Source organism: Caretta caretta, chromosome 6 (genome assembly GCF_965140235.1).
Source record: "Caretta caretta isolate rCarCar2 chromosome 6, rCarCar1.hap1, whole genome shotgun sequence".
NCBI lineage: Eukaryota > Metazoa > Chordata > Testudines > Cheloniidae > Caretta > Caretta caretta.
The window spans coordinates 57,123,521-57,146,580 of record NC_134211.1 but is presented as its reverse complement, the minus strand read 5'-3'; the positions used below and the strand labels follow the sequence as shown (position 1 = coordinate 57,146,580).

General features: G+C 43.2%; 1 protein-coding gene across 2 annotated transcripts in view; it reads right to left on the bottom strand.

Annotated features, from left to right (window-relative positions):
• The window catches only part of LOC125638118 (transmembrane protein 263-B), a 308,802-nt gene that overhangs the window by 65,431 nt on the left and 220,311 nt on the right, over window positions 1-23,060 (bottom strand). The window lies entirely within an intron of this gene.

Sequence of the window (23,060 nt, the reverse complement as noted above, 5' to 3'; positions counted from 1 at the left end):
AGATTGCTGCCTGAAGAGCTTATATTACTGGAGAAGGCATTTAAGTTATGCTGATCAGAGAAGGCGAGGGAAATCAGAAATGTGAAGCAATGCATTATTAAAGATTACATTATGGCTTTCCTCAGACAACAGCAATAATACTAAAATACAAAATACCCCCGATTAGGGGACCCTTGAAGGAGTATGATATTATAGAGAGGGAAGAAAGTGTTAAGGTCTAGAATCCTGCTGGTACTTGTGGGAGAGAGCTCCTAGTGGAGGCAGGACGGATGCTTTTTTGGAATGCAGCATGCAAAACACAGTGTGTGTGCGCGTGTGCGTGCATTCATGGACACATGCTAGAATAGTTTGGATCTCTATGCAGTTATAGGTCAGATTCCCATTGAAAATTATCCTTATTGCTGGTGTCAAGTTTAAAAAAATGTTTGTGACTAGAGTTATTCACTGTGGACCAGGGATGTATTGGGTTACAGTTCCCTGTGAACAACCAGGACTCGCCATGAAAGCCTGGTTAAGTCAGAGCATCCTTCTATAGCTCACATTATCCATCTGTAGAACGGGGTGAAAGTAGGAACTTCATTAAAATCAGATGCGGCAGCTGACTGGAACTTTCCTGGGAAAAGATATTACACAACAAGAAGGAAATCTATGCACTAAGTAAACCTGTCCTGAAGCTAAAAGTAGGGATGCTTGACCTGCTGTATTAAGCTAAGGGTCAATAACAAATAAATGGGATCAGTGGCCCCATTAATCTTCGTATAATGAACACCAGCTCAAGCAAACCTTCCTTCCTGAGATACTTGAAGACATTTTATATTGGCAGCAAATTTACCTTATAGAATGTAGAATCATATAAAAGTGATGTAAAGGTATTGAATTCAGGACATTCTCTCAAAAGCATTGCAGAGGGTAAATTGGCACAGTAAATTAATGCACTAACCTTCACCCTCTGGAGAACTGGGTGAGGTCACCAATGAAATAAATTTGGTGGCAACTATATAGTCCTCAGTGGATATTTGTCCACATCATAAAAGTCACACGGTGTGGCAACATGCCACAATTGGCAGCGTCTGATCAGAAGTAAACAGAATTGGGACAGACCGAAAATGCTGCTGGCAAGGACCAATCCCATTAGCAGAGCTGGAGAAAGAAAGGATGCAGAATCTAGACTGGAATAGCAGGAGTTCTGTAGCTCAGCACAGAGGTACATTGACATAGCTATGTCTGAAGAGCCCAGGGCTCGAACATCAGGGGTTGATATAGTTCAGGAGTGAGGTGCTTTGGCAGAGTGGTGGGAGAAATCTTGCCCAGGACCAGCCCCTACTCTCTCTTTTGCTTTGTCCATAGCTATGACTCCTGCATTTTCCTGAGCTCTTTCACACAAGGGTCTGTACAAACAGTATTAAAACTAGGGCTGTTGTCATAACCATAACCATACAGCTAAGGGTAGCCTAGAATCCCTCCTTACCTGTAAGGGGTTAAGAAGCTCAAATAACCTGGTTGGCACCTGACCAAAAGGACCAATGGGGAAAGAAGATACTTTCAAATCTTGGGGGTGGGGAGGGAAGGCTTTGTTCTTAGGTGTTCTCTTGGGAAGCAGAGAAGCATCAGGTCAGAAAACTCCTTCTCCTATAAACCATCCTAAAATTCTCTCATATTACAAAAATTGTAAGTAAAAGCCAGGCAAGGCGTGTTAGATTATCTTTTGTTTAGCTTGTGAATTTTTCCTTTGCTGGAGGGAGGTTTATTCCTGTTTTTTGTAACTTTGAAACTAAGCCTAGAGGAAGTTCTGCTGTGTTTTTGAATCTTTTGTTACCCTGTAAAGTTATTTTCCTTCCTGATTTTAGAGGTGATTTTTACCTTTTTTTTAAATAAAATCCTTCTTTTAAGAACCTGATTGATTTCTCTATTGTCCTAAGACCCAGGGGTTTGGGTCTGTGATCACTTTGTAACGAATTGGATATTTTGCGGGAATAGGAACTCCAAGTGGTCCTTTCCCTGATTCTTTGTTAAATCACTTGGTGGTGGCAGCGTACCTTCCAAGGGCAAAGAATTTGTGCCTTGCGGAAGTTTTAACCTAAGCTGGTAGAAATAAACTTAGGGGGTCTTTCATGCGGGTCCCCACATCTGTACTCTAGAGTTCAGAGTGGGGAGAGAAATTAATTGCAGATAACTGATGCGATTCACTCAAAACAATTAATCACGATTTAAAAAATTAATCGCAATTAATCACAGGTGTAATTGCATTGTTAAACAACACAATACCAATTGAAATTTATTAAATATTTTGGATGTTTTTCTACATTTTCAAATATATTGATTTCAATTACAACACAGAATACAAAGTATGCAGTACTCACTTTATATTATTTTCATTACAAATATTTGCACTGTGAAAATGATAAACAATAGAAATAGTATTTTTCAATTTACCTCCTACAAGTACTGTAGTGCAATCTCTTTATCGTGAAAGCACAACTTACAAATGTAGATTTTTTTTTGTTGCATAACTGCACTCAAAACCAAAACAATGTAAAACTTTAGAGTCTACAAGTCCACTCAGTCCTACTTTTTGTTCAGCCAATTGCTAAGACAAACAAGTTTGTTTACATTTACAGGAAGATAATGCTGCCCTCTTCTTATTTACAATGTCACCTGAAAGTGAGAACAGACATTCGCATGGCACTTTTGTAGCCAGCATTGCAAGGTATATACATGCCAGATCTGCTAAACATTCGTATGCCCCTTCATGCTTTGGCCACCATTCCAGAGGACATGCTTCCATGTTGATGACGCTCGTTAAAAAAAAAAAGCATTTATTAAATTTGTGACTGAACTCCTTGGAGGAGAATTGTATGTCTCCTACTCTGTGTTTTACCCAGATTCTGCCATATATTTCATGTTATAGCAGTCTTTGATGATGACCTAGCATGTTGTTTGTTTTAAGAACACTTTCACTGCAGATTTGACAAAATGCAAAGAAGGTACCAATGTGAGATTTCTAAAGATAGCTAGAGCACTTGACCCAAGATTTAAGAATCTGAAGTGTCTTGCAAAATCTGATCAGGACAGGGTGCGGAGCATGCTTTCAGAAGTCTTAAAAGAGCAACACTCCGATGCAGAAACTACAGAACCTGAACCACCAAAAAATAAAATCTACCTTCTGCTGGTCGCATCTGACTCAGATGATGAAAATGAACATGCGTTGCTCTGCATTGCTTTGGATCATTATCAAGCATGGACGCATGTCCTCTGGAATGGTGGTTGAAACATTAAGGGACATATGAATCTTTAGCATGTAAATATCTTTCAACGACGGCTACAGCAGTACCATGGGAACACCTGTTCTCCCTTTCAGGTGACATTGTAAACAAGGAGCAGGCAGCATTATCTTCTGCAAATGTAAACAAACTTGTTTGTCTGAGTGCTTGGCTGACTAAAAAGTAGGACTTGAGCGGACTTGTAGGCTCTAAAGTTTCACAGTGTTTTATTTTTGAATGCAGTTTTTTTTTGTACATAATTCTACATTTGTAATTTAAACTTTCATGATAAAGAGATTGCACTACAGTACTTGTATTAAGTGAATTGAAAAATACTATTTCTTTTGTTTTTTACAGTGCAAATATTTATAATAAAAATAAAGATAAAGTGAGCACTGTACACTTTGTATTCTTGTTGTAATTGAAATCAATATATTTGAAAATGTGGAAAACATCCAAAATATTTATATAAATGGTATTCTATTATTGCTTAACAGTGCGATTAATTTTTTTAATCGCTTGACAGCCCTAATTAAAACCAAGCACAGCTGTTAGCGTTAGCAAATTCAGATGCTGCTATCACCAAAGACCGGTGAGCTAAAAAGAAGGGACTGATCAGCACAGGCTCCCAGCAGACTGCAAAGTGAACCAGCTGGAGTCCCCCTAATCTTTCTGCAGAGAAACATTGCAAGGGAGTAAGCTGAGTTTTTGAAAAATCTGGCCAAAAAAGAGTCTTCTCGGGACAAAACATTTTTTTTTTCCTGGAATTCAGATCCCCCTAATGTAAGTTGAATGCTGTTTGGGACCAGAAGCAGTATCCCAGCTGAACTGGGAAAGAACAAAGTTATATCAAGTGCAGCAGCAGCAGCAATCTTATGTGAGCATGCCAAAGCTGAGATATCTTGAATGGAAACAGGAAGCATGAATTACAACCACATTTGCTGCTAGAGGGCTGCTTTAAACAAACGCACATCATAGAAAAATCCAGCACTGAAGGAGTTAAACAATAAACCTAAGGAATACCACTCCACTTATTTCTGATCTGTTTTGCTGCATTGCAGGCTGGGGAGAGGAAGGAAGAAACCCCTGTGCAGAAATACCAATCCCCAACTCACAAGTGGTATTCGTTAGTAGAATGGGATGAAAATAAGCATGACAGCAGTGTGCACCCAAAGTGTGGTAGTGTGGTGATGTGCAAGTACCGAGCAGCGTGTGCATGCTGCTTTTGCTTTGGGGCCAGGGACTTTTCTCACATATTTTTCAAGATCTACTCTCTGCTCTGTAGCTATCCACTCCTTTCAATGCAAACACAAAACAAATGCTTTAGGCATTTGAAATTATTTTTACCCAGAAGGCACTTGGAGTCTGTGCACATCCTGATGGGAATGAAGTCACAGACAACTATGTAACCAGAGTGCTCTCTCCATCAGAGATCACACTGACTGTGAACGTGTCATGTTAGATTTCTAGAGAAATAAAAGATTTTAAATGTATACAATCTAGATAATTTTTCATTAGCACGAGCTACGGATTGGAGCTCACCTGCCAACTGTGCTCACCTCGACATTTGCAATTCTGTGCATTTTGTGCTGTGAATTTACTCATGTTATTAAATCTTACTAAGAAACCAGAGCTGTGATTGAAACACCGAGCATAAAGCTCAAATAACTCTCTGCTAAAAAGCAACTCAGACTAGAGGGGTGGCAGATGCTACTAGAAAAAGGCTATAAGTTATATCACATATACATAGACATCCACACTCACATTCCTTCCCTTCTCACAACATAATGGGCTTTATTCTACCCAGAGCTCAAATGAGGTTTGAGCAAGTTTTTACTGAGAATTTCCATTTAAATACATTTCAAATTTCTGTGCTTCACCAGTGAAATTGCTTAAAATGGCATGAAATTGAACCCCCACAAAATGAGGGCAACCTGACAGGTCTGATAATGCAAGTATTGATACAAAGATTAGACAAGATTAAATTCTGCTATTTAGAGAGTAACAGTTCATAATTAGGGGTGCAAGGTTCTTTGTTGAAAATTTTAAGTGGTTTCCCACTGAATGCATTACAAAGATCATCACATTCCATTTCCGTTTCATAGCTCAGAATAAAGATTTTATCACATATTGGGGAACCCTCTTTAACAAACACTTCACCTGATAAAAAAGTAAACGTATTAACATCGACTAATTCCCTGCTTATCTCCAAGTGCCACACAATAGCAAAACTGAGATGCTGAAAACGACAAACCTATTCAGTCAAAGCCATTGGCCTCTCCACAAACTCAACCATTTATTATTAAGAAATAGCATTAGGACGCTGGACACAAATGGAGTTTTCCAAATGGCTACTGGTTATGTTGTACTTGCACCACTGACATGATGCACAATAAATAATTAAGCGAGATTATTCCTTATTGCTATTTTATTTGCTTTGCAATTTCCATTCATGGCAGCAACAGGACACTCCAAACAGAACATTTCTAGGATATTGGTGTTCTACCCAGGTGATTAAAATCACTTTGTCTTTGGCCTTTTATTATATAATACCACCTGAGGCAGTGTGCTATAATTGCCCGGCAATACATGACTTTAAGTGTATCTTATTGCTGTACAATAGAATGGAACACTGTTAAACCAATACCTGTTCAAGTAATTAACCTATTATAAAGAAAAAATAAATCAGTGCACCAAGGTTATGCATTTAAAAGAACTCCACTGTGTTTCTTTCATTTAAATTGCAAAGCGGATGTCAATGTTGTTTCAGATCTACAAAGACAATTATTTCATGCACCGTCAGGTTACTTGCAAATCATCACACATACACCAGGGTCTACGACGATACAGATTTCAAAGTGCATTGATATTCCACAATCTTTGCTCTGTAGTAACTGGATGGATTGGATTCCCTAGTTTAGCTTTCACTTAAACTTTTTTTCCCTTTCTCTAGATGAAATGGATGAATACACAATACAGACACTTTATGTGATCCTGCAAGGTTACCTGAGGTTTGACCTCTAGAAATGTGGGTTGTCTCCAGACTGTCTTGTTTGTTTTCATATGGATTGAATTTTATAGCCCTCATGAACAGGGCTATTTTGCAGGACTGGCAACATGTACGGTCTCACAACTATGCTCTTTTCAGATTTCCCTCTCCATGATTCTTCTAGCCTCTGTCAGGTGACTGAAGGTGCCAGGGCTCCAAGGTTCAGCTCACCCTTGGGTCTGTCTTATGAACCAGTAGGCTAGCACAAACTGTAGTGTTTAAGGCTGGGAACTGAAAGAGGCCTGTGGTACCTGCAGACTTTCAGTGGGAGTTGGGTGTCTATTCCTTTGGGTTCCTTTGAGTAGGCCTACAATGATATAACTTGCATCATGCTCCTGATATGACCTTTAAAGTTCCGGGTTTAGAAAATTAATTTTTGTCCACAACAGCAAATACACCTGTGACCCCATACTTGGATTGTGCCAGCTCCTGGAGTCCCAGACTAAGCCTCTTGGGGGTCCTACCCTCAGGACAACAACTGGAATGACTACAAGAGCCCTCTGACACCATTTCCCAGCGGACTTGGAGTCGGGGGGGGGGACGGGGGACAGAATGGACTGGAAAAGCTTGCTGAGGCAGTTGGGAGGTTTCACATGGGGTGATATGGATAAGCAGTTTACAGGGCCAATGGTGAGCCAAGGCTGCTCAGCCCCACAGGGGAGGTCTACACTGCCTCTGGAAGGTGTGATTCCCAGCACGGGTAGACAGACTTGCACTAGCTCAGCTCGACCTCGTGAGCAAACAATGGCAGTGCGGCTGTGGTGGCCATTGGCAACAGCGTGGGCTAGCCCCCTGAGTCCAAGCATGGGCGGCTAGCGCAAACTGCTGCCTGTGTTGCAACCTCCGCACGGGTTGTTTTAGAGAGAGAGTTCGAGCTGAGGTAGTGCTGTGAGTCTGTCTGCCCATGCTGGGAATCACCCCCCTCCACGGCCGTACAGACATGCCCTCTGTGGGAGGGGACAGCCGGACAGAGACAAAAGACACTAGTTTTTGTTTCAGTTTTGAGTTTGGGAGCTGTGAGAGAAAGAAGCAGAACAGCTCAGAGAATCTCTGATTAACTCCCACTTCCCACAAAGGGAGTCTGAACTGCTGTGGGAAGGTTGCATGGATCAGGATGATCCAACCCTGTGGAGATCCACGTCCAGAGTGGCAGAGATCTGACCCGGTGCTGGCTACTGAAAACCAGCTGAAACCTTCACAGGACTTCAAATTAGAGAGCCAGCAAGCTTGGTAGGAGGACTGTGCCCTACCCATGGGCAAAGACAGGGTAAAGGGACCCTTTCTGTTTACACTAACCAATGTTCACAGTGTTGCAGCACTCATCTCAGGCCTCAATCTCAGCATGCCAACTACGTCAGAAGATGCCAGAAAGGGAGCTGGGAGTTGGAAAGAGTTGTGAAATGGGGAATTTGTTGATATGTTAATACGTATTAGTTAACCCGAATCATTTCCTTTCCTATTTTCCTGCTTCCAGTAAAGTTCCTCTTTGTTATACGGTTATTTTGGGGTGTGTCATTTCTTTGCTGTGGTGTGCTTTGATGTACTTTATTGTTTCTTGAGTACTTCAGGGGCTTTTCATATTCCTCGTCATTTAGTAGCATTGTTCATTTCCCCAAGGGACAGTATGCCTTGGATCTCGGGCACAGTGACGAATCACCTGGGGTGGAGTCATCAAGCGTCAGAAAAAGAGCCGAAAACCCAACCCATGCGAGAAGAGGGGAGAAGTCACTCCAAGTGGCACATACCAGGAGGAGGTATGAGCCATACCTTGAGGAGGGGCTACACACCAGTAGTATGCTAGATGTTAAAGACCTTTTGTATGACCTTGCCCAATGCGGAATTTTTTCCTGCATTAAAATATTTAGTGTTTTGTACAGTCTAATGTTAAAGATTCTACATGATGGGACTTCCATCTCTTACTATGGAAAATTATTCTGTATCTCACTGTCAGGAAGAGGTCTCTGATATTCAGCTTAAATCCTTTTCTTAAATATAACACCCACCCCTGCCCTCCACATACTCAGACTATGTCTACATGGCCCCCACTTTGGACTACGGGGGTGTGAACTGTGGCGTGCACTAATGTGCTGCACTGTAACTCCATGTGGATACTGCAGGTGCAAATGAAAAGGTACCTAGTTCACATTAAAGTTTGTTAACCTGAACTAGGTACCTTTTAATTTGCACCTACAGCATCCACATGGGGAATTATAGCACAGCACACTAGTATGTGCTACAGGTCAACCCCCATAGTCCCAACTGCAGGGCCTTGTAAACAAAACCTTAATTATACCCCCTTGGACCACCGTAACTAATTCCTCCCTTCTGTGGTGTTTGCTATCCCCAAATACAGTTACAATGTGTCTCTTTAGTCGCCTTATAGTCATGGTAGACAGATTTAGTTTTTCAAAGTCTGTGCTCATAAGTCAATCCTGCCAGTTCCTTACTAATTTCTGCTGCTTCTCTCAGCATGGGGTTTCAGTATTAACCTATGAACAAAGAAACAGACGTCCAAGAAAAAAAATTACATTCTATTTTCTCTCATAACGTGGGTGAAGTGAGTTCTCTAACGTAACAGAATGCTAGAAAATGATGTGCCATGCCTATTTACAGCCCACACTACTGGACCACTACTGCGGGCTCCTGATATGTAACAAATATACCATATGCTCGAGAGCTGAATGGGAATGCACTGATCACCAGGCTTGAAAGCGGCCACTGAAGAAGCTGAAAGCCACAAGGAGTTTTTGGCAGAGTATTATGATCTCTGGCATTTTTCTATCCCCCAGGCAATAGTTTGCACCTACTGTCTTAAAAAAATAGTTTGCTGTTTGCATATGGAGAGTCTATGTATTACACCCCCACCCACCACCACTTGCTGCTATCATCTTTAACAATAAGCTTTCCACCTCAAATACCGCAAGAATAAGGCTACTCTAAAGGGAAAAGCTTGAAGCCTACATCATGCACATAAAACCAGCTGCTGAAGGTCATGACCCACCCGTCCCTGAACTGCCAGAGAAGCACGCACTCCTTTCCACTGCTGCATGTGCCTTTCATTCAAAGAGGCCTCACTGAAAGAATGACATTCAGAGAATGACTTTGGCTGATGGTTGCCGCAGAACAGATCTTACCTTTGGAAATCCAAACAAAAGATGCTTTTCCCTCGAGCACTGAATACAATTCCATATCCTAACAGGTGTCTCCAGTGCAGGTGGGTAACAAGGATGTGTGCATAGCTCACAACAAACTGGGGAGGGGAGAACTGATACTGTACCACCTGATGGTCCCTTAACATACACCTCTCTCCTCCCAGAAACATACAGGATGAACATCAGATTCTGACTCGCAGAGTGTAGAAAGTTCACCTCAAGCACGTTTCCAGTCTAATGAGACTCCTCTCTAGTTGCATCTCCTATTAGCAGATGGACAAATCCCAAAATTTAACAGTCAGAAACACTTTCCCTTTAACAACCTCCAGCCTCCCTAACCAGATTGTCAATAAACAGAGCATATTGCACAGATGGACTAATAACGCAATCCTAATTCAATTGCCTAGAACCATTTTCTGTGCACACTCTATTAAAAGCAGCCACTCAGTTAGTAATGTCTTAGAAAGCAGGACAGGATCTCCTTCTGAAGAAGAGAAAGGAAATGTACTGACTTTGATTAGCTGACATCTGTGAGACAGCTCTCCTTGATAGCACGCTTAATAGTCACCAGCAATTCTGTGTCCATGGACAGCGGCTTCCAGCCACCCTAACAATGTGATCAGCTTGCTCTTGCCTTTGACTTAACTTTCAGCCTTGTGACTCCTAATCGATTCACCCACCTGATCTGGAAGCGTCCAACAGCCTTTTCCATTAAGCTGAACAGATATTTGCGTTGAATGGGAATAAGTCAATGCCACGCACAAAAGGCCTGTTAATGTTCTTTCCACTTTCCTATTTCCCAGGGCCAGTGTGTAGAGAGGAATATACTCCCCAAAGGGAGGAGAAGCAATTTCTGTTTGGTCAGTGGACTACCTGCCTTGACATAAATGCTTCTTTTCTTTCTTTACCTTATGCCAAATTTCTTGGTTGATTTTCATTCACTACATGTTGTCTTCACTCACTAACTGGGGAGTGTTATGAGCAAAGCTTGGTATGGGGGAAAGTGGGAGAAGGAACCAGACTCCCCTGGTGTTATGTTTAAAGTTTGCTCTTCCTATTATTTAAAGTCAGACCGCCAGAAGCCACAGGCTGATGCACAGCAAGGGATTATCTTGTACAGGTGGCACCTGTGAAGTTCATGAGTTTCAAATCAGCTGCAAAGAGGGTCCCATCAACAGAGGTGGTGCTTGGGGCCAGAAAAGTCCAAAGAGCTGGCTTACTCCTCCATCTGCACTCCAGATCAAAGGCACACAGAGAGTAGTTCACGTTCCATATGCTATTAGTCTCTCTTTGCCCTGGTTTGGGGGCAGTGGAAACTATGTTTGAGGTTAGGCAGTGTGACTAAAACACACGCACACAGGCCTACAAACTAAGTTTTGGAAGTTTTTTTTCTTTGCATTTACTGTCCAGGCTTCCAGATCTGCTGTGCTGTATGAGTGACCTGGAGCACAACACTTTCTCCTCTGATGGCTGCATAGATACAGTACCATGACAAGCCTCACCTCTCCCTTAATCTTCTTTCACTAACTGTCACACTGGAGATCCATCCTGCCACCTCTGGGTATCCTTCCCTCTTTCTCCTACTCCTGTGAGGTATCAATATGCTTGAGAGAGCCTCAAACTACTAAGAACTCCTTTGAAGATAATGGGACTGGATGGCCCATCATGGCCAGTTGTGATTGATTCATGCGCTACTCACTGCAGAAAGCTCTCTCTGGGCTCTGAGCCTGACAGCAATAGCTTTCTCTTTGCTGTTTTGCCTTCTTAATTTTTTTTTTAAATATTCAATATACAGTATTCTTTATTTTGGCATTACCTTGGGGGAAAAACTTGCTGTACATTATCTTGCACACTGTCTGGGTAATGGCTTAGCCTTGCACATCACTTTTCTTTTCCTCTGGCATCTTGACAAGCTCTTGGGCAGAACTATTTGAGAGCTTGAAGCAATGTTTCCACTTTTGAAAGCTCTCTCACAGTATGACCAGGAGCCAACACTGGAGAAAAAGGCCAGTGAGTCAGCAACTAAGCAAGGAGAGCTCTCTGCATTAGTCAGTACAGCCACAGTACATTAACTTCTTTGGCAATATGTTGAGAAACAGAGGCTGTGCGCTTACTACCAGTTCTTTCGAGAGGGCAGCTGCAACACCTCTAGAAAGCACCATTTATTCAAACAATACATTGGAAAGAATAACAAAGAATTATTCTTTCCCATTAGCTGAATTTAGGGCTTGTAACAGTGAGGCACTGAATAGATTGGCTAGAGTCAGGCATAATGGGGAAAGATACACTGCAAGCTTCCCTCTCAGGTCTTGCCAGTCATGTCCCACATCATACCCCATTATACCAGCCTCAGGCTCTCCACACTTTTCTTCTAGTGCACCTCAGTACTGCCCTTCAACATGCCCTGAGCCTCTCTTTTAGCAAAGGAAACTGGTAATTGTACCCAATTGTTGGGAAATAAAGTGATGATACAAAGCATTCAGTAAGTTCTAGGCTGACGCCCCCAAACTCATTTTACTTGTGACCCACTCAGAATTTGAACCCCATCTAGTGCAGTAACTCACCGCAACACTTAATCTGCTCAGAAACTGGTAAAAAATGTGCCAACACAGAGATATGCTTGATAGGCAGAAATCTAGCTGGATGATCTTGCATACAGATAATTTGAGCTCGAGAAAAAAAATTGAAAAGAAGAAAAATGTCTATCAAAGTCCAAGAATGGTAATTATCAAGGATTTAATGGAAACTCACTTCTTGACAAACTGCATGTTAAGAAATTAGACAGAATACTGAATATTTTAACACCAGATCTCCGTTGGTGGCAGGGAGGAAGAGGGGAGAGAGAGAGAGAGAGAGAGAAAACAAAACTGTTTTCTTCAAAAAAAAAAATCTCATTTGAAAAGTTAGCTCCTGTTGAGCTGAGCTACTGGGAAATAATATAATATATCTGTCCATCTCCAGAATATCTGGTGACACTTCCAGCAGGGACCTGCAGCAGATCCAACATCTTATAATATCCTAATTAAATGGCTATTATTCATATAAGGGAGGCACAGTGGTCGAAGTGACACACCAGATAACATGACAAGCCAGGCTGGCCTGTTGACAGCAACTGCTCCAATAAGTCAAGTCTAAGTGAAAAGTGGAAACATGAACACAAGTAAAGTGATTACAGAGGGCTAACTTCTCCCTTTCATCTAATGTGTGTTGACAATGCGGGCTAGTATGATTTAACTGGCTGCCAAAGAACATCCAGAGATTAGTCTATATAGTCCCTCCAGTAGCGTATTTCTGTGCATGTACATAGGCATTACACAAAGGGCAGCAGGCACTGCTCTGAAATACCTGGATGGACTCTTAGAAAGTTATTGCAGAATCTTGATTAGCCCAAACAGACCTGGATCACCTCTTAATTGTGTCAAAGAGAGCTAGCAACTGTATGAAAATCATTTAATTCAAGTAACCAATTGGCACTATTGTGATACTGCTGAATGCAGTCACCAAGAGCCAGAATTGCTGGGCTTTTCAGTTTGTGGGGAGAAAGGATACTTCATAAATTTTAAATCTAGCCAGCTAGCAGAAGAAAACCTAATTTGCTGGCTGTCCAGTTGGTCATCTAAAAATTTCAATATTTGGAGCTAGGCCGTCTTAGCCTGAAAACCTGAATTGGGTATTTCCCTCAGCTTGTTTAGTTTTGTCTCTGCTGTGCTGGAGATCTGGAAAGGTGTTTGAGCAACAGCATAAGGAAGAAAGAAAGAAAGAATCTGGAGTGATGGCAGAAACCAAAACCCCTCTCCACCCCCACCCACAAAAACTGCCAGCTATGTAAGATCACCAGCCAAGTGCAGGTTCAGGGAGGGTAGCAGCATATTACTCTACAGCAGTGATACTCAGATCTCAGTGGTTTCAGGAGCCAAATTAGCAATCAACATTACCCAAGAGCCACAATAGTGTGAATTCATTGTTTCATTTACTAAAGTACTATATATTCTTATTTAAACAGTATGACGGGGAAATATTTAGGTTTTTTATATATATATAAAATTTTCACAGCAAAATGACTGACCAAGTATTATTATTTTATCAACTACAACTGGTTAATAACATAGTAACAGCATCCTGATTGGTTAATAATTAAATCACACTGTGTTTTGATACCATGTGCTGCACAGAGCTGCAGCAGCCACTTGCAGCTCGTGAGCCTCAGTCTGAGTATCACTGATCTACAGTGACAAAGGGATACAAAAGTTATTTTCTGAGACTTGCTGCTCTAGAACAGCCCCATTCAGGCTTCATCCAGAATGCTTAGGCCAATTTAGATGTCCTTCCTCAATGTCTGCATGGCCACTCAGAGAACTTGACTAGATGGACATTCCCCTAACAGCCAGCAGTTGTTTCTCTTCCCTGTTCACTGTGCTGCTCTTTAACATGCCATGGAACTTGGGCTGCTCTAACACACCATCCCCAGTGTCATGGCTCAACTGTCCCAAGTTCCATGGTGTGCAAGATTGAAGGGGATGAGACCAGCACACTGAGGCGTTCAGCACACTTTCCATTAAGGTAGAGAGTGAACTGGAGGGACTTACTGTGAAAGCCTGAAGTGGCAGTTGGGAACCACTGATTTCTAATGTCTTCAAAAAAATATCAACTGGTTTGGACTGAAAGAAGAAGGGGAGAGGGAGGGACAAACACCAACAGCAACTGAGATAGATGCAGTACCATAATTAAGAGATGTAAATCTAATATCACAGTCACATTCATCTCCAGCTGGCTCCCAGAGTTAACAGAGGTTTAATTGTCACTGTAGAAGCAACCATGTTAATCCTTATTTTCAAGGACAGTGATAAACCATTGATTCCCTAAACAGCAAACATCTAAGAACGTCCAGCTCTCTTTAAATAGAAAGCAGGCCTGTGAAGACTGAATAAGTGAAACAGAGAAGTCACATGTCAGTAAGAACACCAGGAAGAGCTGTTGCCCTTTGTCCACAACTTCTTGGGATGCCATTAGCTCAGAGAATGAATATCAGAAATGTACACACTGGAACCTGCCCATCTAACTTATATGAGTCCACCCAACCCTTATCCCAACGTCAAAGAGACTCTACCTTCTTATTCCTTTTAAACCCATTGTCATCAGTCCTGGTCATGTCTCTTTCTTCTCTTTGGATCCTCCGCTACTACACCGGTTTCCAGCAGACATGCCTAAGCTAGCAGTCTCTGCTGAATCCTAGGATAACACAGTGATGCTTTAACATTTTGCCTCCTCTGAGCAGAGACGCGTATTAAATGACTAGAGACAGGATTATGATGGGACGGCACAGAAGAGAGATTTTGCACTTTTGCCCTAATGCTGGGGCACAACTATGGGACATCAGTAATCATTGGCACTCATCACCCTAGTATTGGAGAGTCTAAGAAATGCCAATAATAAAATAAATATAGCTGTCCTTTTAAAAACATACCAAGAGTAGAAGGGGAGTACTCCTAGAACTGTGCCAAATGCAATCAGTGAAGGAGAACAAGCATTTAAAAGAAGGCAGCTCAGAAACCCTGGTCTCAACAATGTCCCACCAGGGGACAGGTTTCTGGTCTCTACAATGTCCCACCAGGGGACAGGTTAGATACAGTAGGAAACTGACACAGCAATACTATACAGGAGTGGAGGACATGAAGTGAAGAATACAACTCAAACTGTGGAGCGAAACATAGGCTGGCAGAGGGCAATTACCCAAATTGGAATCTAGCCAGAGCCCAGGGGTTAAACACTTCAGCGTTTGAGAGACGTGTCATACATTCTTTAATGGCCAGAAGGTGTCAGGACATCCGTTTCAAATCTGATTGGAAATACCATGTGGGGGTAGGGAAAGGCGGGTACACCCGAGGGCAGTGGGGCAGTCATGACAGCCGGTGAAGCCACAAGATCTCTTTCCCTCTCCGGTGCTGAGGGAGGTGGTGTGGGAAAGATGAGGCAAAGCCAAGATTATATTAAAATACGTTCAGGTGCTTGGCAACATCAGTGCACCATTAATGGCATTCCTGTCCTCTCCATGGCAACGCATCGATATTGTATTAAAACATGGAGTAGTGCAAGTTTCCAAACAATTACTGAAAAACACAAACAAGGCAGAAGGAGCCAAAAAAAGAAAAGGGGGGGGGGGCGGGAAAATGAGCGAGGCCAGGTTTCAAAGGGTGGTTTGGACATTTCATTTCGTTACTGGTTCTTCTCCAACAAATCTTCTGTTCCTGACAGCAGGGTTGGGGCATGTGAGGGGGTAGAGGAGACACACACAGAAGTCTCGTTTTGGTTCAGAATTGGAGGCAACGCCTCACTCAAATCTTGTTAATTTGTGAAGCTGCCGGAGTGATTGATGCTCCAAGCAGCAGCAGCTTTCCTTGCAGCTCACAGAATTGCTATTAGAGAGCCAAAGAGCCTAGCGCTCCTTCCAGGAGCCCTCGCGCTGAATACAAACATCGGGACTTCTCCTTCACCAGCCACCAGCCTTCCTCCCCACCCCCCTTCGAGTTACTTTGAAGGAGCCTTGGAAACAAGAGACTTCGGAAAGAAAGGCTGGCTGTCTAAACGTTGCATGCAGTGCAAGCACGGGGACACACGGTGCGTGCCTGCCTGCCTTCCAGGGGAAGGCATGAGCTGGGGGCAGGACCGCCTTGCGGTCAGTGGAGATTTGCAGCAGAATGGAATGTAGATCTGTGTGTTTTTATCTGCAAAATTGAAGTTGATGTGCTGCCTGTGACGAGTGCGCTAGACTGAATCACACTGATGTATTCACCCGGCAGGGTGGGGGCTGGGAAGGATCGATTGCAGAGGACCCCTTCCCATCTGTCAAACCTCAGCAAGTACCTCCCAAATCGTATGAAAAGATGGGGTTATCCCCCAGGCAGACAGGCGGATGTCCTCCCTCCATCCAGAAACTCCTCTCTTCCCCAAAGCCATCTTCATCTCTCCACAGGTCATGCACGTGTCAGGGCCAATCTCCTGCCTCTTCAGTGGCAGTGAGAGAAAGAGAGAGGGCTCTGCTTTCATTTTGCAGTCAGAATTCCAAAGGGAGGCAGGCGGAAGAGGGTAGGGGAGAAGAACAACATTTTGACAGCGTGCAATAATGAAAAGATGACAGAAGCCTCAGACGGAGGAGCAAAGAGTCTCTCTGCTTCCCATGCACAATGATGATGAAAGGGAGCAGATGAAGGATCATGCAGCAAGGGGGCTGCATGCAGAACAGAAAGTGCACAGCTCCATTCCACCAGGGACCACAAAGTTTGAGTGAACTGGCAGGGGGTTGCTGCGTTTCTCCTGGGCTTTCCCTGAAGGCTTAGCCAGAGTGGAATGGGGTGGTTGGGCTTCCTCTGACTTTACTCTGCAATGTGCTGCTCTGGGTTTTCAATGACCTGTACAGTACTACAGCCCCTAATTTCAGTAGTGCTAGATGAGAAAGGTTTTAGAATAAACTTACAGGCTCTCACTTCCTCCCTCATAAACTGAGGATTTCACCTTGTAGTCTGGAGGAATAGTCTCTAAGGAATAGGTTTGAAGAAGCTCTGATTTTGCAGGGCACCATACAGAAAAAAGTTATACCTAGCCTCTCTGCCCACTAATTTACTATGCCTGGAGCAGACTGAGGAACTGTAGGAACTTACAAGGAGAGAGGAATCTCAAAGGGGGCTGCGAATGGGGGACAGAACCTTTCACCACTGGGTCGTGGGTTCAAATCTCAGGTCAGCGGTGACTCAATGCTGTTACCATATTGTTACTGCTTCGTGACCAATGTGAAATAAAGTTTGGGGGACTCAGTTGCTGACAGCAGTCTGTAGACTGCTGCAAGTGATCATTCAAGTCCCCCTTCCTCTTGTACGTAATTCAGCAGTGGGACCAACGCTATAGAGAGGGGACCTTCCAGGCCACAGGAAACACACCCTGGTTGGGCGATGTGCATGTGGGAAGCCTGCCTTGCTGCTGGCCCTGCTGCGCGTAGTCTATCTTTGGGGCTGTCAGTTCAGCACATTTTGACATACGTTTGGTATTTTTTAAACGAAGAGCTGATGGCAAGTGAGTCAGATGGGGCTCATTTACCTCTGCGGGGTCACTCCATTTGGATCCCATTGCTGGATTATCTCCTCTCTTCTATCACTTCTACTCAGATGGCCAAATCTCTCTCTCTCTCCATGCCCCAGTCTATCCCCTGCCACCAGGTCTCATGCTATTAGCTTCCTCTCTGGCATCCTGCTGCCACCTGCAACTCATTTTCTCCAAAATTGATCTCTCCTCTGAATCCTCCCCCTTCCTTCTCTGTCTTCATGATCAACTCCATTATCCTTCCTCTCTCCCAAGCGTGTTATCTTTTGCTCGTCTCCTCTTCTCTCTCCACTCCATGTTACACTCTTGCCAAGTCTAATCTTCTTCCTTTTCGATCACAAAATCTGTCTCTTTTCTTGCTCTCTGCCCCCACCCCACTACTAAAACCACTGCCCATCTTGACATTGTCGCACATGGAACAGTATTTGCCCTCTCCCGTCTCACCTCTTTGCCTCTCAACTCTGTCTCCGCCAGTGTACCAAAATCAGAGCTGCTAACAATTTTTCTTTCCCCCTCTACTCTGACCATATCTCTTTTTTTCTTGTATCCTTACATTGGTTCCATATCCCCAACAACATTTAATTGAAGCTCCTTATCTTCCCCGCAAAGCCCTGTACATCTTACCCCACATTTATCTTTGCTCTAATTTCCCCTTTATCATGCTCCCGATACTCTTCTCAATCCTTCCTTTTTATTTCGTATTAGTGGAGGAAGGATGGCCATGTGGTTAAGGCATTGAACTGATACTCTGATATGAGCTAAATTCCAGGCTCTGCCACAGACTCTCTGTGTGATTTTGGGCATGTTACATACTCTCTCTGTGCCTCAGTTCCCCATCAGTGAAATGTAGAGAACAGGACTTCCTTGCTCTCACCCTCGGCCCATCTTTTCTATTTAGATTGTCATTTCTTTGAAGCAGGGATTGTCTCTCTCTCTATATATTACGTACAGCACCTAGCACAATAGAGTGATTTGGGGGCTTTCTAGATAGTAGTGTAACGTCTCCCTCTGTCATCCACTCCCACTCTCAGCTTTGCACCTTCTTTTATGCCACCCCGTATGCCTGGAGCAGCCTTTCTCCTCATCAACCAAACTTTCCCAAATCTTTCAAGTCCTTTGAAACCCCCTCTTCCATTCATCTCTCCTCTCCTCTTTTAATCACTTCAAATCCCATTATTTGGGGCCTGTTTTCCTGTGACTTGCCTGCCTTAGTGCCTGATTCTGCCAGGTGTCAAGCACCTTCTGCAAGTGTGAACATCTACAGGTCCTTGAAGCCAGTAGGAGTTGAGGGCACTCGCCACCTTGCAGGATCAGACCCTTAAATTGTGAACTCATCAGGTTTGTAAAATCCATCCTGTTTGTAAGTGTCACAGACCACTGCCAATAAATAAATAATAAGGTCAAGGTAATAATCCATAGTATCTACATGGGACTTTACATTTTTCCACAGCATTCTACCAACACTGATAACTGACTGTTGCCACATTTTGCCCAGCTGGGATCCACACGCTTCCCATCATTATGCAGCTCACTCCTGAATCCATTTTGTTTAAGTCTTCTATTCCTCAGGACCAGAGGATGTGCTCACTCGTTGTACTAAATGAGGTAGTTTCCCAGATGGAAGGTGCATTTTTCTACCTACTTTACTTAATGATTCTCTTTGTTAATTTTAAATAGCTTTTTAGAATGAATAATTCTAATGGCGAAGGGACAACAGCAATTGAAACCAGCGCGCTCTTTGGACAGGGAGGGGATGTCTACATTGCAATTAAAAACTCGCAGCTGGCCCGTGCCAGCTGACTCTGGCATGCTGGGCTTGGGCTGTGAGACGGTTTAACTGCAGTGTAGTCTGAGCTCTGACTCCCGCCTTGCAGTGTCCTACAGCCCAGGCTTCAGCCCAAGCCAGGAAGTCTACACAGCAATTAAACAGCCCTGCAGCCTGAGTTCTGCAAGCCTGAGTCAGCTGGCACAGGCCAGCTGTGGGTGTCTAACTGCAGTGTAGAACTTTCTTCTCATGCTCTGCTCCCTTATGACTTCAGCATTGACTGGGAGGAATTTCCTGCTCCATGGGGGAAATATAGTTTGGTTTCTCAATTAACACAGCACTTGCCATGGAGATTGTGCAAAGCTTTCCCATTTTAGGAGTGGTAGTTTTGGAATGTGGAATGCTCTCTATTGTTCTGAGGACTGAGTGCATGTGCAAAAAACTCTTTCCCGTTGACTCAAACACGGCACCAGTGGTGAACGGTCTATTGCTCAAGAGCTGAATGTCAGAATACAGAGCCGCCTGAGGGAAATACCACCTTAGAGATAATTTCTTAAAGGTCACCAGCTGTGAATCTCTTCAATCTGCTGATGCGTATTGATAGAATGCAGATGTCCAGTGGGAGTCAGGCTACGGACGCAGGCATCTCCATCCGACTGGATTCCTCCCACATGCAGTGCTGCTTCCACAGGAAGGTCACACACTCACCAGGCCATGTCTTCCCTTAGAGCTGTGGGCCGTGAGTCCTCACTTAATTTTACAATTAACTTTTTGAACCATTTGCTGAACACAGAAGGCATTTTTAGTGCCTTGGGAAAAGTGGTGGAGTTGGACCATGAGGAGAACCCCTGCCTGGCTAATGCGGTGCTGAGGAGTGGCTTCTCCTATAACAACACTGTCAGCAGCAAGGATTGTTCTGCGCTGACAGGAGCTTGTACTAATAAATCCTGTTGTTATTCAACCATCCCTCGTAAAGGCAACGGGAGGGGGAGAGATGTGTCAGCTCAGAGATGTGCTGACAACATCACAACTCAGTACGCAAAAGGCAAAAAGGTCTCAAAGGAGTCACTTGCTCAGCCCTGCATTTTTAGATGAAGCTGTGCTAATATGAACGCTAATAAATTGCTGCAGCCACACAGCTTTCTGCATGCAACCTCACATTTACACAGCTCTATGCTGTGTGCTGCTTTCAAGAGAGAAAAGCCACCAATTGCAGGACACTAATGCTGTGACACTAATTGTTTCACATACAGAAAAAGGAACCAGATAAACTCGATCCTCTTTGATATCAGGGATTAATAGACTTAATAGATTGTTAAAATGATTCACAACACACACACACACAGCTGATCTATATAACCATGTGCTTCCCTCACTGTAATACTTGTATTCCTTCCTCCATTCCCTCTGTTATATCCACTTGTTGGGTTTTGTCTCAGACTGTGAGCTCTTTGGAGCAGGAACTGTCTCTTGCTATGTGTTTGTGCAGCACTTACCCTAAGGGTTCCTGATTTTACTGGAGCTTCTGGGTGCTATTTAATACAGGAAATAAAATAATAAAAATTGGACAAACCTGGAATAATGCGGCAACCAATCAGCATCTAGCCTCCATATAAACCACAGAGAAGCTTCTGTCAAGGATATCCCCACCCTCCCAAACACCCGCTATTTGAAGACTGAATAGCTATGGAATCCACTGTGGTCAGTGTGTTATAATTGCTTAGAAACTCAGAAAAAATGCTGAATCAAAGGGAAGTAATAAATATAGGAAAGTGATATATGGGGTGAAACCCACGATGCACAACACTGGTCTGTTGTTCAGTGAAAACAGGTAACATTGGTTAAACAACATTCAATTAGTGACGGACAATATGGTAAAATGAAATGTAGTCGACAAACTTTATTCCTTTAAATTTCAAGAAGTGTAGTTTTGAGGGGGCATAGCAACCCAGGCATTTCCTCTTCTGGCTTGCTGACAGTCATTGGGTAATTTTTAAAGTCCCACCTTTCTTTAGGCTACTGTGTGTTTCATTATTCAGAGTTGGAGTAACACAAGAAAGTATGACTGCTTTAATCTTACTTCAAACGGGATCACTTTTTAATAAAAGTGGAGGAGTACTAATGCAGAAAACAGGACTGATACAACATACCCTGTTTCAGTTGCACTGCTGGCAATATTCCAGAGGAGCAGTTGTCCATTATCGAGCACGGTTTATGATTTGGTCACTAAAATCACACCATACCTAGCTTACTTTGCTATAGATTGTTTTGGTGGCAATGCTAACCATGAGCTAAACTTCAATAGCTGGTTAATCTTATTAAGCTTAGGTACTAAAAAGCCCTCAAGACATCTAAAGTTGACTAATGTTTTTGTTTAACAATTTGCATCCCTCACTGTCTCTTTTAATGTGTTTGTGCCTGTTTAATCTTCTGTGAACTCTTCTCTCTGTCCTTCTGACATGCATAAAGTAAATTTGGGGAATATGGCTAACAGAAATGGGAATTCTTGGAAAACAGAACTGGACACATCTCCTGAAGGAAACATGGTTACAGCTTGTGACATTCTTTGGGAATGACATATTCCAACTGGAGTCCTTGTGGTGCGGACACCACACCTGGCTGCAGCAAAAGCCCCACTCTGCAGCTGCTCTGACACGCCTTTGTTATTACAAAACACGTCTCTCTGGGAAATAGCGGTTTTCATATATATCAGTTTTGCTACACGGTTGGGCTTTCAAAGTCAATTCCACTGTCTAAGCAAAACTGGGCACGTTTCTGGCTGCTGGTGGGTGAATTTTCACTTCATGGAATAGAGGGAAAGAAAATCATTGTGTTATTTTGATGAAGATGCCTTGCACATTTTGACAAACTGAAGTCCCTGCTGGGCGCTTACTGGCCATGAAGCTCTTTCATATCTCATTCATTATCAGAGAGAGACGGGAAAATACTTCCTCGTTTCTCTTGCGTATGAGTAAATTAGTGAAAACCACAGAGACTCAGTTTCATTTAAAGTGATGGAGTGAGACTGGTTGCAGCCTCTGCACAGTGGGGACTGGGCTGAGCTGACTCAGTGCAGCCTGCCCTGCAATTCAAGAAAGAGATTACTTGGAAATTTCTCTACTGAAACGCTAACTGCTTACATAAGATGAACCTCAAGTCAGGATGATGCTGTAAAGTCCAAATCCAAAGCTCAAGACTGAAGCTCCAGCTGAAAGCCCCACGTTCCTCAGCTCCATATCCACATCTTGACCACCCTCTCCAGTAACCCAGAGATCTTGCAAGTCCCAAGTATAAATATATGTGCCAAACTTGTGATCCCGGCATGATTTTTATCACCGCTGTTAATAGCAACAACCATAATTATAGTTTATCTTAACTGATATAAATCAAATAATACAAATAATTCTGGAGTTTCTTTCAACCTCATACAGAGGTGATGTTTTACCAAAAATAAACCCCAGCTCTGGCATATTACAAGGCAGAGGGAGCTGAGTGTGGGGAGAGAAAGCAAAGGACTCATTTTAATACTGACTGATTCACACACACACACCCCAACATCCATCTGAAGCCTTATCTCCACTAGCTTATTTTCTCTAAAATTTCCACTGTTACTAACTCCGATGCAGCTTTAGTGTAGACAAGGCGCTGGTGGCTGCTGGTATTCTTGCCTCCAAGTTGCCCAGACCTGCTCTGGGTGACATGGTGAAAATACCATTGATTAGTGGGGCCTTGTCTAAATTAAG